Source organism: Chelonoidis abingdonii, chromosome 3 (assembly GCF_003597395.2).
Source record: "Chelonoidis abingdonii isolate Lonesome George chromosome 3, CheloAbing_2.0, whole genome shotgun sequence".
Taxonomy (NCBI): Eukaryota; Metazoa; Chordata; order Testudines; family Testudinidae; genus Chelonoidis; species Chelonoidis abingdonii.
In genome coordinates this window covers 180,028,937-180,043,800 of record NC_133771.1, presented here as the reverse complement: position 1 = coordinate 180,043,800, position 14,864 = coordinate 180,028,937, and positions in this window count along the sequence as shown.

The following is a 14,864-nucleotide window of genomic DNA, read 5'->3' as shown; positions in this document are numbered from 1 at the left end:
GTTCTGAGGTTCTCTGCTTAGACTGTTCAGAAAGATACCAATTAGCGGTGAGTGGTGGTGTGATGTTGTTTTCTTTCCTTTGGGAAATGGATCAAGACCACCAAAGTCATTCTGCAGATGGTAGCAACAACATTTGGTCATTTCCAATCTTGGTTTGAATTGAAATCCATGATCCTGAAGTTAAAGCCTCTATATTGTATTACCAAAAGAAGCAACTGTTCCCTGATCTTTCAAGTTGGTTTATGATATTAAGTAAAATTAACCTGAACTGTACACTTGCATACACACATGCATATATTTAAATGTAAAGCAATTTGAATGAATGTTAATAAGGAAGACACTTTTTAGTTTAATGCTGTATAGCAGTGGTCACCAACCTGTCAATTGCGATTGACTGGTCAATCCTAGAGGATCTCCCAGTTGAGCACGATCTCCGGTAGCAGTGCAGTGTGGCTGCTGCTATGACTTCCCTGACCCCACACCGCTCCCGGAAGTGGCTACTGCAGCCCAACAGCCCTGGAGGAGGGGGCTCAGGGGTCACCCTCTGTGTGCTGCTCCTGCCTGCAAGCACAACCCCTGCAGCTCCCATTGGCTGGGAGAGCTGTGGGGGTAGTGCTTGCAGAGAGGGGCAGAGCATGGAGCCACATACCCCTCCCCCACTTCCCGGAGCAGTGTGGGGCCAGGGTAGGCAGGGAGCATGCCTTAGCCTCGCTGCACCCACAGCTGAGCAGGAGCCACCAGAGCTAAGTGCTGCCCAACAGGAGGCCAGACCCCAGCCCCCACCCTTGAGTCCCCTCCCAGAGACAGCACCCCATACCCTCTGCTGCACCCCATAATCTGTCAAGCCCTGACCCCCCTTCCAGAACCAGCACCTCATACCCCTTCTTGCACCCCATACTCTGCCTCAGCCCAAAGCCCCCTCCTGCACCCAAACTCCCTCCTAGAGCTTGCACCCCTCACCTCCTCTTGCACCCAACCCCCTGCCCCAGGCACAGCCCAGAGCCCCCTCCCACACTGTGAAACCAGCCCAGAGCCTGCACTCCGTCCCAAACCCCAAGCCCCTGTCCCAGCCTGGTGAAAGTGAATGAGGGTGAGGGAAAGCAAGTGACGGAGAGAGGGGAGAATGGCGTGAGCAGGGCATGGCTTTGGGGAAGGGATGGGGCATCAGGGAAGGGGCGGAGTAGATTCTGAGTTGCCCTTAGATTCAAAAAGTGATCTTGGGCATAAAAAGGTTGGAGACCACTGATCTATAGTAATTGCTCTGAATTAAGCCCCACTGTATCTTACTAATGGCAGAACTTATGTAAAGTCACCAACTCCACTGTTCTAAGATCCTTTGATGACAGTTCACGATCTACTACCAAAACTAAGTGGGTCCAAATGAAGGATGCTATTGGACCTTTCTCTCAAAGTGTTCTTTCTTGTGTAAGTTGGTTATGGGCGAGGATCCAGGATACCCAGATACAGCCAAACCCCTAATATTGTAATGACTCCATTGCATCCTCCGGTTAACTAGGGCAAGCATAGCTCTATTTCATCTCCCTTGTTGCTTTTTATGCAGAGCTACATAGACAGCTGTGTTCGCAAAGGTGGCAAGTGAAATACTTTGCCTCTAAGGTCACTATTGCTATCACAGTGGTGTGGCAAGGAAAATGTCCACCTTAGTTTCAAAATAGCTTAGGCAGAGCATAAGAAAGCCTCCTCCTTCTCCTCCTCACTTCTGTCAACGTCCGATCAAGGGTCAAGAATGTAAACCCAGCTCAAATGACGTGAAATGGGCCAGTTCATTTTTTCATTTCTCCAGGGACAAAAGCAGACTTCATCACAGAGATAATGACCCTTCCTGCTTGCAATGATTGAGGTCCGGAAACTCTTTGCTTAGGTGCATCTCATAATTTAGATCATTGCTTTCAGTACCTGAGTCAGGCATTCAGGTTATATTTCAGATAACTCAACCACTAGCTTCCATAAATCTTGCCCATTCTTCTGACATGATTTCTTGAATAGAACTGTGCTTGCCAGCTATGTGTCAAAATATATGTGGCAAAAAGATCAGTCTCTATCTAGGCAGCTATATTATGACAGCTACAGATAAAAGAGCTTACTCTTTATAACACCCTAAAGGCCCCTGTTTTTTTCCTATTCCCTCATAGCTTTGGTAGAAATTTGTTTTTGCAATTTGTGTAGGAGAGAGAGTGAGAATGTGTATAATTGTGTGATTTACCCTGCCTGTGTGTGAGTCTATTCTGTCTCTAAGGAGTCCTTATAGGTTGAAACATCACTGGGATCCAGAAACTGGTTTCTAATTGCAGACTATAATGTCTCCTGAGCCCGTTATTGTCAAACTTTGCAATAAGGATTCAAACTTGTCACCTGTCCAGATCCTGGCTGAGCTTCCCCTTGTGGATGCTCATGAGGCAGCTGTGTTTGGACCCATAGGTTGGATCAATGTTCTTCTAAGCTCCCTTGGGTCTGAGCAGGCTCCAGCCTCTCAGGCACGCTTCCCAGGGACAGATTTTCTGTCTGGAGCCACTTCATGGGGATGGGACCAGCTCTCCTGAGCCTAAGAACCAGGGCTGTCCCTCACTGCATCCCACTTATTCATGCATACCCTTCCCAGAGCTTTACCCTGGTATGTATTCTGGTTTATAGTTTAACCCTTCAGGAACAGGTGACTACTGAAGCAAGCAGGGCTGGCTCCAGGCACCAGCGCACCACATGCATGCTTGGGGCAGCATGCCGTGGGGGGCACACTTTTGGCTGCTGGGAGGGCGGCGGGCGGCTCTGGTGGACCTCCCGCAGGCATCCCTCCGGAGGGTCTGCTGCTCCCACGGCTCCGGTGAAGCATCCGCAGGCACGACTGCGGGAGGTCCATTGGAGCCGCAGGACCGGAGAGCAGCAGAGTGCCTCCCACAACATGCAGCCGTGCTTGGGGTGGCGAAATGGTTAGAGCCGGCCCTGGAAACAAGTAACATGCAGACTTCAAAGAGGATAAAGTACAGGTGGGAACTGAAGAGAAAAGAGAAACTGAAGTGAAATGACAAACAGGCCCTTTCAATTACAACACATGAAGGCAGACAACTGAAAAGTGACACATTTGATAAGTGCTTATATACAAATGCTAGAAGTCTGACTACTAAGATGAGTGAACTTGAGTGCCTGGAATTAAATGAGGATATTGATATAATAGACATCACAGAAACGTGGTTGAATGATGACAATCAAGATACAGTAATGACAGTATACCAAATATGTAGGAATTACAGGGTATGTTTACACTACAGGATTATTCCGATTTTACATAAACCAATTTTGTAAAACAGATTGTATAAAGTCGAGTGCACGCGGCCACACAAAGCACAATAATTCAGCGGTGTGCGTCCATGTACCGAGGCTAGCGTCGATTTCTGGAGCAAGAGAGAGATGGGACAGGACGCTACCCTGCTCTGTATGAATTGATTTCATCGCGCAGGAACCAGATGAGTGACGACATTCCTCCCCCATGTTTTTGCACCATCATCGCATTGGATCTCAATCCACGAATTCCAAGGGTGAGGGAGACTGCGGAAACTATGGGATAAGATACAGGATAGCTACCCACAGAGCAACCTGGATTGCCTGGCAGACTGCCATAGCATGGCAACCATGGAGCTGCCGCTTTGCCTTTTGTCACTGTCACCGTATGTGTACTGAGATGCCGCTGACAGAAGGCGGTACTGCAGTGCTACACAGCAGCATTCATTTGCCTTTGCAAGGTAGCAGAGACGGGTTACCAGTCGTTCTGTACCGTCTGCCATGTGCCATTGTAAATTGGCGATGAAGATGATGGTTATCAGTCGTTCTGTACCGTCTGCTGCTGTCATGGGTGCTCCTGGCTGGACCTTCGCTGAGGTCAGGCTTGGGGGCGCAAAGACAAAAATGGGAATGACCCCTTGGTCATCCTCCTTTATGTATTTAAAAATAGAGTCAGTCCTGCCTAGAATATGGGGCAAAGTGTACTAGAGAACCAGTGTAGCCAGAGAACCAGAGAGCACACGCCGCTCCGTGTCAGATCCCGCAGAAATGATGAGCTGCATGCCATTCTAGGGGGTGCCCCTGCAACAATCCCACCCGTTGCTTCCCTCCTCCCCAACCCTCCTGGGCTTACCGTTGCAGTTGTCCCCCCATTTGTGTGATGAAGTAATAAAGAATGCAGGAATAAGAAACACTGACTTTTTAGTGAGATAAAATGAGGGGGAGGCAGCCTCCAGCTTGCTATGATAGTCCAGGCAGGACATTAAACAGTGGTAGGGGGGAGAGGAGCCAGCCTCCCGCTGCTATGATAGTCCAGGCAGTACAGAATCTTTTCTTTAGACATGAAAGGGGGGGGCTGATGGAGTTCAGCCCCCAGTTGCTATGATGAAGATGCAAAGTTACCAGCCGTTCTGTACCCATTCTGCCGGGAATGACCAGGAGTCATTCCTATTTTTACCCAGGTGCCCCTGGCCAACCTCACCGAGGCCAGCCAGGAGCACTCACAGGATGATGAGGACAGCTATCCAGTCTACTGCACTGTACCATCTGCCACCGGGAAGGGAGGGGAGAGGATGCTGCTGTTCAGTGCCGCAGCACGCGTGTCTACCAGCAGCATGCAGTAGACATACAGTGGACACTGAAAAAAGTCAAGAAATGAATTTTTTTCCCTTTTCTTTCATGGGGGTTGAGGGGAGGGGGGTAAATTGCCGAGATATACCCTGAACCACCCGAACAATGTGTTTGACCCTACAGGCACTGGGAGCCTCAGCAAGAATGCAAATGCTTTTCGGAGACTGCGGGGACTGTGGGATAGCTGGAGTCCTTCAGTACTGCTCTTTCCTCTCCTCCATGAGCATCCATTTGATTCTTTGGCTTTCCGTTACACTTGTCAGCACCGCAGCACTGTGCTGTGGACTCTGTCTATAGCCTTGGAGATTTTTTTTCAAATGCTTTGGCATTTCGTCTTCTGTAACAGAGCTCTGATAGAACAGATTTGTCTCCCTATACAGCGATCAGATCCAGTATCTCCCGTACGGTCGCATGCTGGAGTCTTTTTGGATTTGGGACTGCATCGCCACACCGTGTTGATCAGAGCTCCATGCTGGGAAAACAGGAAATGAATTCAAAAGTTGCAGGGCTTTTTCCTGTCTACCTGGCCAGTGCATCCTGAGTTCAGATTGCTTTCCAGAGCGGTCACAATGGTGCACTGTGGATACCGTCCGGAGGCCAATACCGTCGATTTGTGGCCACACTAACCCTAATCCGACATGGCAATACCGATTTCAGCGCTACTTCTCTTTGGGGGTCGGGAGGAGTACAGAAACCAGTTTAAAGAGCCTTCCACCTTTATATTGATATAAAGGGCCTCGTTGTGTGGATGGGTGTCAGCGTTAAATATCGGTTTCAAACGCCTGCTAAATTCTGCGTATTAAACCGACGTAGTGATAGGACCAGGCTACAGAGGTAGGTCAAGCTGGTGGGGGAGTGGACACTGTATGTGAAAAAAGAAAAAAAAAGCATAGAAGTCAAAAGAGAGTAAAAATCTATAAACAGCTCAGACTGTACCACAGAATTCCATAAGAATAGAAATTCCATCTGTTTGAATTATAAAAAATGTAGTGGTAGGAATATATTATAGGACCCACCTGACCAGGATTGGTGTTAAGATGAGTTCCTGTCTGCATCCTGTAGAACTTGCCCATACGGTATTGCCTGGCCTCTTCTCTTTTGTCATTCAGTGTTGAACGCATTCTAAAACAATATGCATTTCCTCACCTTTTGGGGGCGAAGCCAGACTTTTAGGCACCTGCTCCCCTACTTGGTGTAAAACTTTGCTTGTGCCAATCAGAGAACGAACACACACAGGTTTTGGCCCCGTCCCCTATGACACTTCTATGATGTCATAAGTAGGTACTTTAGGCCGGCCCTGCCATGTGCAGGCAGGGAGAGGAGAAAGAAAAACGAATCCTGTGTAATCCTGTGTAACACCCTAACCGAGCCTGATCACCTCGAAGCCTCTCTCTCAGCTCACGTGTTTCAAACAGGGTTTCTACGTTTGCCGGTCGTTATGCGTTGGTTTGTATTTGTAAGTATCAATTAGTACTAAATGCTGCATCTTTGTTTATAAATATTGTTAGTAGATATTTTAGTCATTGTGTGTTTTAAGTTTTATTAACTCTATTAGCTAATCATACGCTGCTCCCCTACCCCTTGTAACTATCCCCAATAAAACTTTAAATTGATTAACTTTAGTTGTGTGTGTGTCTGCAGTTTGCATCGTAGCCCATACTCTCTTTGCATCCCTTACCTATACAGTCCATTGCCACGTGCAGCCTGGTAAATAACAGGCCTGCATTTCCTTTCACCCCTGCGAATACGTGGCAATTTACAGATGGTGACAGTGAGTCAGGGAGATTAGAGATGCTACAAAAACAGAAAACTCAGGAATAATGGGGGATTTAAAATATTGTCCTATTGACTGGGTACATGTCACCTCAGGAAGGGATGCAGAGATAAAGTTTCTAGACACCATTCATGATTGATTCTTGGAGCAACTACTCTTGTAACTCACAAGGGGAGAGGCAATTCTTGATTTAATCCTAAATGGAGCACAGGATCGGACCCAAGATGTGCATATAGCTGAACCTCTCAGTAACAGTGATCATAATATAATAAAATTTAGCATCTTTGTGAGGACTGGCAGAAATACAAAGAAACTCACTATAACAGTATTTAGTTAAACAGAAATTAAAAAGAACAGTCACAAGAGTGAAATGTCTGCAAGCTTCATGGAAACTTTAAAAAACACCATAATACAGGCTCAAATTAAAAAAGCAAAACATTTAAGTGGACTAAAAAAGTTCCACCATAGCTAAACAACAGAGTAAAAGAGACGGTTAGAGGCAAAAAGACATCCTTTAAAAATTGGAAGGCAAATCTTACTGAGGAAAATAGAAAAGAGCATGTACTGTGGCAAGGCAAGTGTAAAAGTATAATTAGGAAGGCCAAAAAAGAATTTGAAGAACGACTAGCAAAGATTCAAAAACTCACAGCACACACACAAAAGAGTAAGTACATTAGAAGCAGGAAGCCTGCCAAGCAGTCAGTGGAGCCACTGGATGATCGAGGTTCTAAAGGCACATTCAATGAAGACAAGGCATTGTGGTGAAGCTAAGAGAATTCTTTGCATCAGTCTTCACTGTATAGGCTGTGAGGGAAATTCCCACACCTGAGACATTTTTTTTAGATGACAAATCTGAGGAATTGTCCCAGATTGAGATGTCAATAGAGGAGGTCTTGGAACAAATTGATATAGTCACCTTTGTCACCTTTGTCCGGCTTGTCCTTGTCCGTTCCTCCATGAACACAAATTGACACCACACTATTCCGTTTTGTTGTGAGCACATTCTTTCCATTTCTAGCCAAGGAGTTTTGTCATGGGATTGGCTCAGCATATTTTCGGTCTGCCCAGTGTTCACTGGTGGTCTCTGGGGATCCAGTCACTGATTCGGGTTGTCCACCTATTGTCTTGCCTGCAGACTACATCTCCATTTTGTGTCATACATCGCCCATCTCTGCTTTGTGTCATGCATCACCTGCACTACACCGGTCACCTCTGGTCTCCTAATTCATGATCATTGGTATATTAAGCAGTAATAAGTCACCAGAACCAGGTAGCATTCACCCAAAAGTTCTGGAGAAATCAAATATGAAATTGCAGAACTACTAACTGTGGCATGTAACCTATCACTCAACTCAGCTTCTGTACCAGATGATTGGAGGATAGCTAATGTGATGCCAATTTTTTAAAAAAGCACCAGTGGTGATCCTGGGAATTACAGGCCACTAAGTGTAACTTCAGTACCAGGCAAATTGACTGAAACTATAGTAAAGAACAGAGTGATCTGACACATGGATGAACATGTTTTGTTGGGAAAGAACCTACATGGCTTTTGTAAAGAGAAATCATGCCTCACCAGTGTATTAGAATTCTTTGAGCGGAGCAGGGTCAACAAACATGTGGACAAGGGTGATCTAGTGGCTATTGTATACTTGGACTTTCCGAAAGCTCTCTCACCAACATCTCATAAGCAAAGTAAGAAGACATGGGATAAGAGGGACAGTCCTCTCATGGATCAGTAACTGGTTTAAAGACAGGAAACCAAAGGTAGGGATAAATGGTCATTTTTCAGAATAGAGAGAAGTAAATAGCGGTGTCCCCCAGGAAGTAGTACTGGGATGAATGCTGTTCAATACACTCATAAATGATCCAGAAAAAGGGGTAAACAGTGAGGTGGCAAAATTTGTAGATGATACAAAACGACTCAAGATAAAGTCCAGAGCAGATAGTGAAGAATTATAAAGGAATCTCAGAAAACAGGGTGACTGGGCAACAAAATGGCAGGTGTTGATAAATGTGAAGTAATGCATACTGGAAAACTTAATCATAGTTATACATACAATACGATCGGATCTTGGAGCCATTGTGGACAGTTCTCTGAAAACATCCACTCAATGTGCAGTGGCAGTGAAATAGGATGTTAGGAACAATTAGGAAAACAATAGATAATGAGACAGTGACTATCACCATGCCACCATATAAACCATGGTATATCTATACATAGATCTCTACCTTAAAGCCCTCACTCTGGAGCTTTGTTTGGGTTTTGGTTGTTGGAGGCTGAGGTGCCAGGTCCTCTGTTCTGGACCTCATGCCCCTGGTCCAGGTTTCTCTGCTTATGCAATTTTCTCTGACTCCTGCAGCAAGCTATCTTCAACTTGTTCATTTCTGGAGAATGTGATCCTTTTTCTTCTCTGAACTGCCGTGTTTTTAAAATCCTGTTCCAACAGCATGTTTCAGTGCATACATTGCCCTGAATGTACGTACACATGCACTTCCCAGAGAGGTGGTACCGTGCAACGGAGAAAGAAGGCAGGGCAGAGATATGATATAGCATGATTGATTGCTAATTATTAGGGCTGTCTAGTACTTAAAAAATGAATCACGTTTAATCACATGATTAATTGCACTGTGAAATAGTAATAGAATACCATTTTATTAAATATTTTTGGATGTTTTCTACATTTTTCAAATATATTTATTTCAATTACAACACAGAATACAACATGTACAGTTTTCACTTTATATTTATATTTTATTACAAGTATTTTCACTGTAAAAAAATAAAAGAAATAGTATTTTTCAATTCACCTAATACAAGTACTGTAGTGCAATCTCATTTATCATGGTAAAGTTTAAGAACTTACAAATGTAGAAATTATGTACCAAAAAACGCTGCATTCAAAATAAAACAATATAAAATTTTTAAAGCCTGCAAGTCCCTACAGTCCTACGGTTCTTTTTCAGCCAATCATATAAGACCAACCAAGTTTTGTTTACCAATTTCACAGGAGATAATGCTGCCCACTTCTTATTTAACATTCACCAATAAGTGAGTAACAGGCATCCGCATGCCACCTTTTGTAGCAGCCATTGCCGGGTATTTACATGCCAGATATGCTAACATTTCCTATGCCCTTTATGATTTCAAACACATTCCAGAGACATGTGTCTATGTTGATACAGGTTCAAGCTTGATAATGATCCAAACACAGTGCCAGACGTCAATGCATGTTCATTTTCATTATTGAGTCAGATGCCAACGTGTAGAGGCTTTGATTTTTCTTATTGTGGTGGTCAGGCTTCTGTAGTTTCTGCATCAGAGTGTTGCCTCTTTTAAGACTTCTGAAAGGCAGGCTCCATATTCTCACTCGCGCTCAGCATTTTGGAAGGCACTATAGATTCTTAAACTTGGGTTGAGTGCTATAGCATCTTAGAAATCTCAATTGTAACCTTCTTGACTTTTTGTAAATCTGCATGAAGTGTTATTAAAAAGAACATGTGCTAGAAGTCATACATCCGAGACTGTGTATTACAATGAAAATATATGGCAGACCTGAGGTAAAACAGAGCAAGGGGACATACAATTCTCCCCAAGGCAGTTCAGTCACAGATATTTAAATTAACAATATTTTTTTAACGAGTGTCATCAGCATGGAAGTATGGTTCCTCTGGGAATGGTGGCCAAAGCATGAAGGGGCATACGAATGTTTAGGATATCTGGCACATAAATACCTGGCAATGCCATCTACAAAAGTGCCATGCAAATGCCTGTTCTCACTTTCTGGTGACACAGTAAACAAGAAAAGGGCAGCATTATCTCCTGCAAATGTAAACAAACTTGTTAGTCTTAGCAATTGGCTGAACAGGAAGTAGGAATGAGTGGACTTGTAGGCTCTGAAGTTTTACATTGTTTTGTTTTTGAGTGCAGTTATGTAACAAAAAAAAATCTACATTTGTAAGTTGCACTTTCACAATAAAGAATCAGACATGCCAAACCCATGGGAAAAAAATGCAGAATTGGGCTTATTTTTGGCTTAATTAGGTTGTGAGTTGCTTGTTGCTTAGTTTTTGGCTTGTTGTTTGTTTGGCTTGTCGCTTCTTGCTTGTAGTTTGTTGCTGCTTCTTTTTTTTTTTTATCAGCTTCCAGCAAGCAGGGGCAAGTTGCAAGCAGGGGCATGGTGGGGAGAGAGTCCGAGGTGCACAGAGGGCCCACTGCAGTCCCAGGCTGCATGCCGGGGGGGATCTAGTCACACAGAGTGTAGGGCTTTGTCTTGTTTTGGCCTTGTTTTAAAATGGAATTAGTTTGTTTTTTGGCTTATTGTGAAAGTCGGGGGATATTTACTGTGTGAAAGTTGGCAGCTGTGAAAGAGATTGCACTGCAGTACTTGAATGAGGTGAATTGAATAACACTATTTTTTTGTTTATCATTTTTATAGGGCAAATATTTGTAATAAAAATATACACTTCTATTTCAATTACAACACACAATACAATATATATGAAAATGTAGAAAAATAGCCCAAATAGTTAATACGTTTCAAATGGTATTCTATTGTTTAACAGTGCGATTAAAACTGTGATTAATTGCAATTCATTTTTTTGAGTTAATCGTTTGAGTAAACTGCGATTAATTGACAGCCCTACTCATTATCACTCAACTGATCTTCTGAAAAGCTTATTGTTCTCTGGTCCACCACCACCATCTTGGGCATGTTTATAAAACTCAGAATTTTACTTGAGTTACGTTTTGTGTTACTTCCTTTGAGACACTGTAAATAAATTCTTTGATCCTGAAATCAATTTTTCAAATGAAATCGCTCATTTGTTGTTGATTCCTGAATGTTTAATAAGGAAAAAGGCCTTCAAAGAGACAATTTAGAAAGCTCTGGTTTCAATATGCCTTGGAATGACTTCTCCCTTAAGAGTGTGCATGCACGTACACACATGCCCCCTCCCCCCAACACATACACACACACAAAAGTCATATGGGACCCAGACGATTCCACGTCTGTGATTTGACAAGCCAATGCCACATCACAATAAAGAAATCTGGAGTGAAGCATTTGCTCTGTTCAATCACCTCAATATACAAACTAAAGTACTGGAGTAGAGCCCTGCATAAGACTTAACTGTGATTACTTAGATGGTGGAAGTTCAGAAGAAAAATAGGACAGAAGGTCGGCTGTGGCAATGCTAAGTCGTAAAGCTTCTTTAAAAGAAAGGCTTGGAGGGAAGACCGTTGCTATAGAGAGAGCAATCTTAGCCCTAATGTGTGAGCGCTCTCAAAGACTGGATATTCCAGTTCAGTGAAGCAAGATGGCCCCCTGCAGCATTGTTAGCCCCTCACAGAGAAAGTTTTGCTTGTAATCTAGAGGCATCATCCCATAAGACTCCATCAATTTTGCAAGGGTTTACCGTTTGTTTTTCTCAAAACACAAGACAAACATTCTTTAGTTTAAAAAAAAGCCTAACAGTAAAACTGTGGAAAAAAAAGTCAGCAACAGCCTTTTAGGTTCTCCCATGCACATTTATTTGTAACTTCCCTAGTGACTGCCTGCTTCTGAAATGAGCTCTGAAGCAAAACTGAATTAAGGGCAAAGAGATTTGAACCTTAGTGAAAAACCTCCCCTGAGCTCACTCACAAAAGACTGCAATAGGGTATGACCAAGAATTCAGGGGAAAATTCTGCCACTCAATGTCTAAGCCACAAGATGAGTGAAACTTCTTAAAGAGTGAGAGCCAAGAGGTAAAAAGCTCAGAAAACTGTGCCACAATTATATTCTGAGTGCACTCTGTGTGCCGGGCCAGCGTATAATGTGGAATATTCCATTTCCCCCAGTCTATTTCATTATCAGAGACTCACAGGGAGGAGGACGGGCTTTGATGCCTTAAATTAAAAAAAAAAAATTAATGGGAGTTTTCATGATATTCAGTGTTTGGTAGAACTTTGAGTTCCAAGGCATATCTCTTGGGAATCATATAATTTTCTCTTACATAGTAAGTCCTCAGTATTTAAGTACCATGTAACTACATAGCAGCTTAATGCTCCTATCATTTACTTAGCAATTACATGTGTACTTTCAAAATTAATACAAGTTTGTAAACTGCAGTCTTGTAGAGGCAGTAAATCACATATGATTTAATCTTTGCTTTGTAATTATACAGGCATATGTAATGAGTCTGCCGCTGCAGTACATGATACTTATCGGATCATTGGTCAGTGTCATTAAAAATTCCACCCAGTACCTCAAAAACTAGGCATCAGAAAACTAGTCTAGATAAAATTAGAACTGAACATTTGGTCATCCATTGAACCAAACATTTCTTATGGTTCAAAAAGTGGTATCAATCCTCCCTCCCCCATTTTTGGACTCCTCTATCATTATTTTCAATATGGTTTGCATGACACTAGCAGCATGCTAGGTTCTCAACAGACAGATGTGTCAGTCATATGACCACAAGAGAAAGCATCCGCAGGGAAAGCTGTTCTCATGGTATTTCCAGTTCATGCACTGTTGGCCTTAACCTGTTCATGTGAGATTTCCAGCCCAGTTAGGTAAATCAAAATGGTTTTGGAGAGTTTGGACGGTTCCCCAAAGTTTTATAGAAATTAATTTCCCCTGCACCTTCCAATGTTGATCTTTACTCATCACTATCAGAAACCCACGCAAACTGAAGAGAGAGGCCTAGTCTACACTAGAAGTGCTACAACAGCACAGCTGCATCGATGCAGCGGCACTGCTGGAGCATGTCTGGTGAAGACGCTCTAGGCCGACAGGGAGAAGCAGTAGCTGTGTTGGCAGGAGAAGCTCTCCTGCCAATATAGCACTGTCCACACTGGTGCTTGGGTAGGTGTAAGTTCTGTCACTTGGGGGGGGGGGTGGCTTATTCACACCCCTGAGCGACATACCAATGTAAGTGGCAGTGTGTAAAAGCCCTCAGTGTTGTGAGGTCTGTGTGGCATTCTGTGGAGGGAGCTTGGATTGTTTGTGACCCATCATTGAATGGCCAACAATTTCATTGCAAGCACAATAGTGTTAGTGCCCTTTACTAAAAGCTTACCTGTTTCTTTGAAATGTTCACAGCCATAAAGAATGAAAGATAGCCACACATTTATACAGAGAGTTTAATTTAAAATTTGTTCCCAGAGAATTCTCAACATCCTTGTCATTTTAAAAAAAGGGGAAAGTGCTAATGTCTGATGCATGATGGAGAAGGAGAACGTTTTGGGCACTACCTAGGAATCTCTCTGAAAACTAGCCAGAGTTGTAGTGAAGCCTCATTGAGTAAATTGGAAAAGAATATTTTCATATCAATGTGTGCCTCATGCATAGAGTTAAATGTGCTGCGTTTAGTGATGTCTCAACTAGTGAAAATACCTGGGAACCATGCTGTGAAAATGTTCACTGTTTCAGTTCAAGGGATTTGTGCCCCTAACATTTCACTTTTCTGATAACAGCTGTTTTGTTTTCATTGGAATTGAGAATTTCTAACCTTGAATTCTAAAGCCATTTGTCACTCAAAAAGGGCTCATCTTCATTAAAAAAGAGAACCCCCAATTTAGTAAAAAATCTGTATAAATAGGCAAATTTTTCAGTAACACAGACTATACTCAAGTTGTCATGAAAAGCCAAACAATGCTATTTCTGAGTAATTTCCCTTTTAATTGTGACTATTTGGCATAGTTAAAACCAAGCAATACAAATGAAACAGAGTTTGATTTGCCACATGTAAATATTTCTGGCCAAATTCATCCCAGGTTGAACACTACTAACTTCAGTGGTGTTATAAGAGAGATGAATGTTGACCAGGGTTTTAAAAGGTTTATTCTAAACAAATCTGCTGTCACTCTGAAGTTGGGATAGTTTTCCTATTTTGATATTATTGAGGATAACAAGCAATTTAAAAAAAAGATTTTCAGACAGGCCTGTAGGCTACAGTACATTACATGACAAATTGTTTTTCCTTAGCTGGTTAGATGGAGTCATGCTTATAATATAAACCAAACAATGCTGTCTTTGATATAGTCATAGATAACCTCCTAAAATGTTTGGACTCAGATTAATGCTGCATATACCACTCAGGAATGAGTTCTGGCAAAGCAAGATTGTTGCATATTAGTGATTAGATGAAAGATTCAATCTGATTACTGCATTGTGCACATTCTTGACAAGGTCCAATAACTGAGTTTTACTTTCTTATTGTGCATGCCTTAATATTGTACTGTATATGTGCTCTGAGCCAATTCCACTGTCTTCACTTTAAATCCAGAAGAACTCCGTTGAAGGCAAAGGAGTTACTCTGTGCAGTATTTATGCAGTATAAATCAGAACAAAGTTTTTACACTCTGATAGTGATTGATTTGCCATTGTGTCTGAGTATGAATTAACTCAGGGGGAGGGATAGCTCAGTGGTTTGAGCATTGGCCTGCTAAACTCAGGGTTGT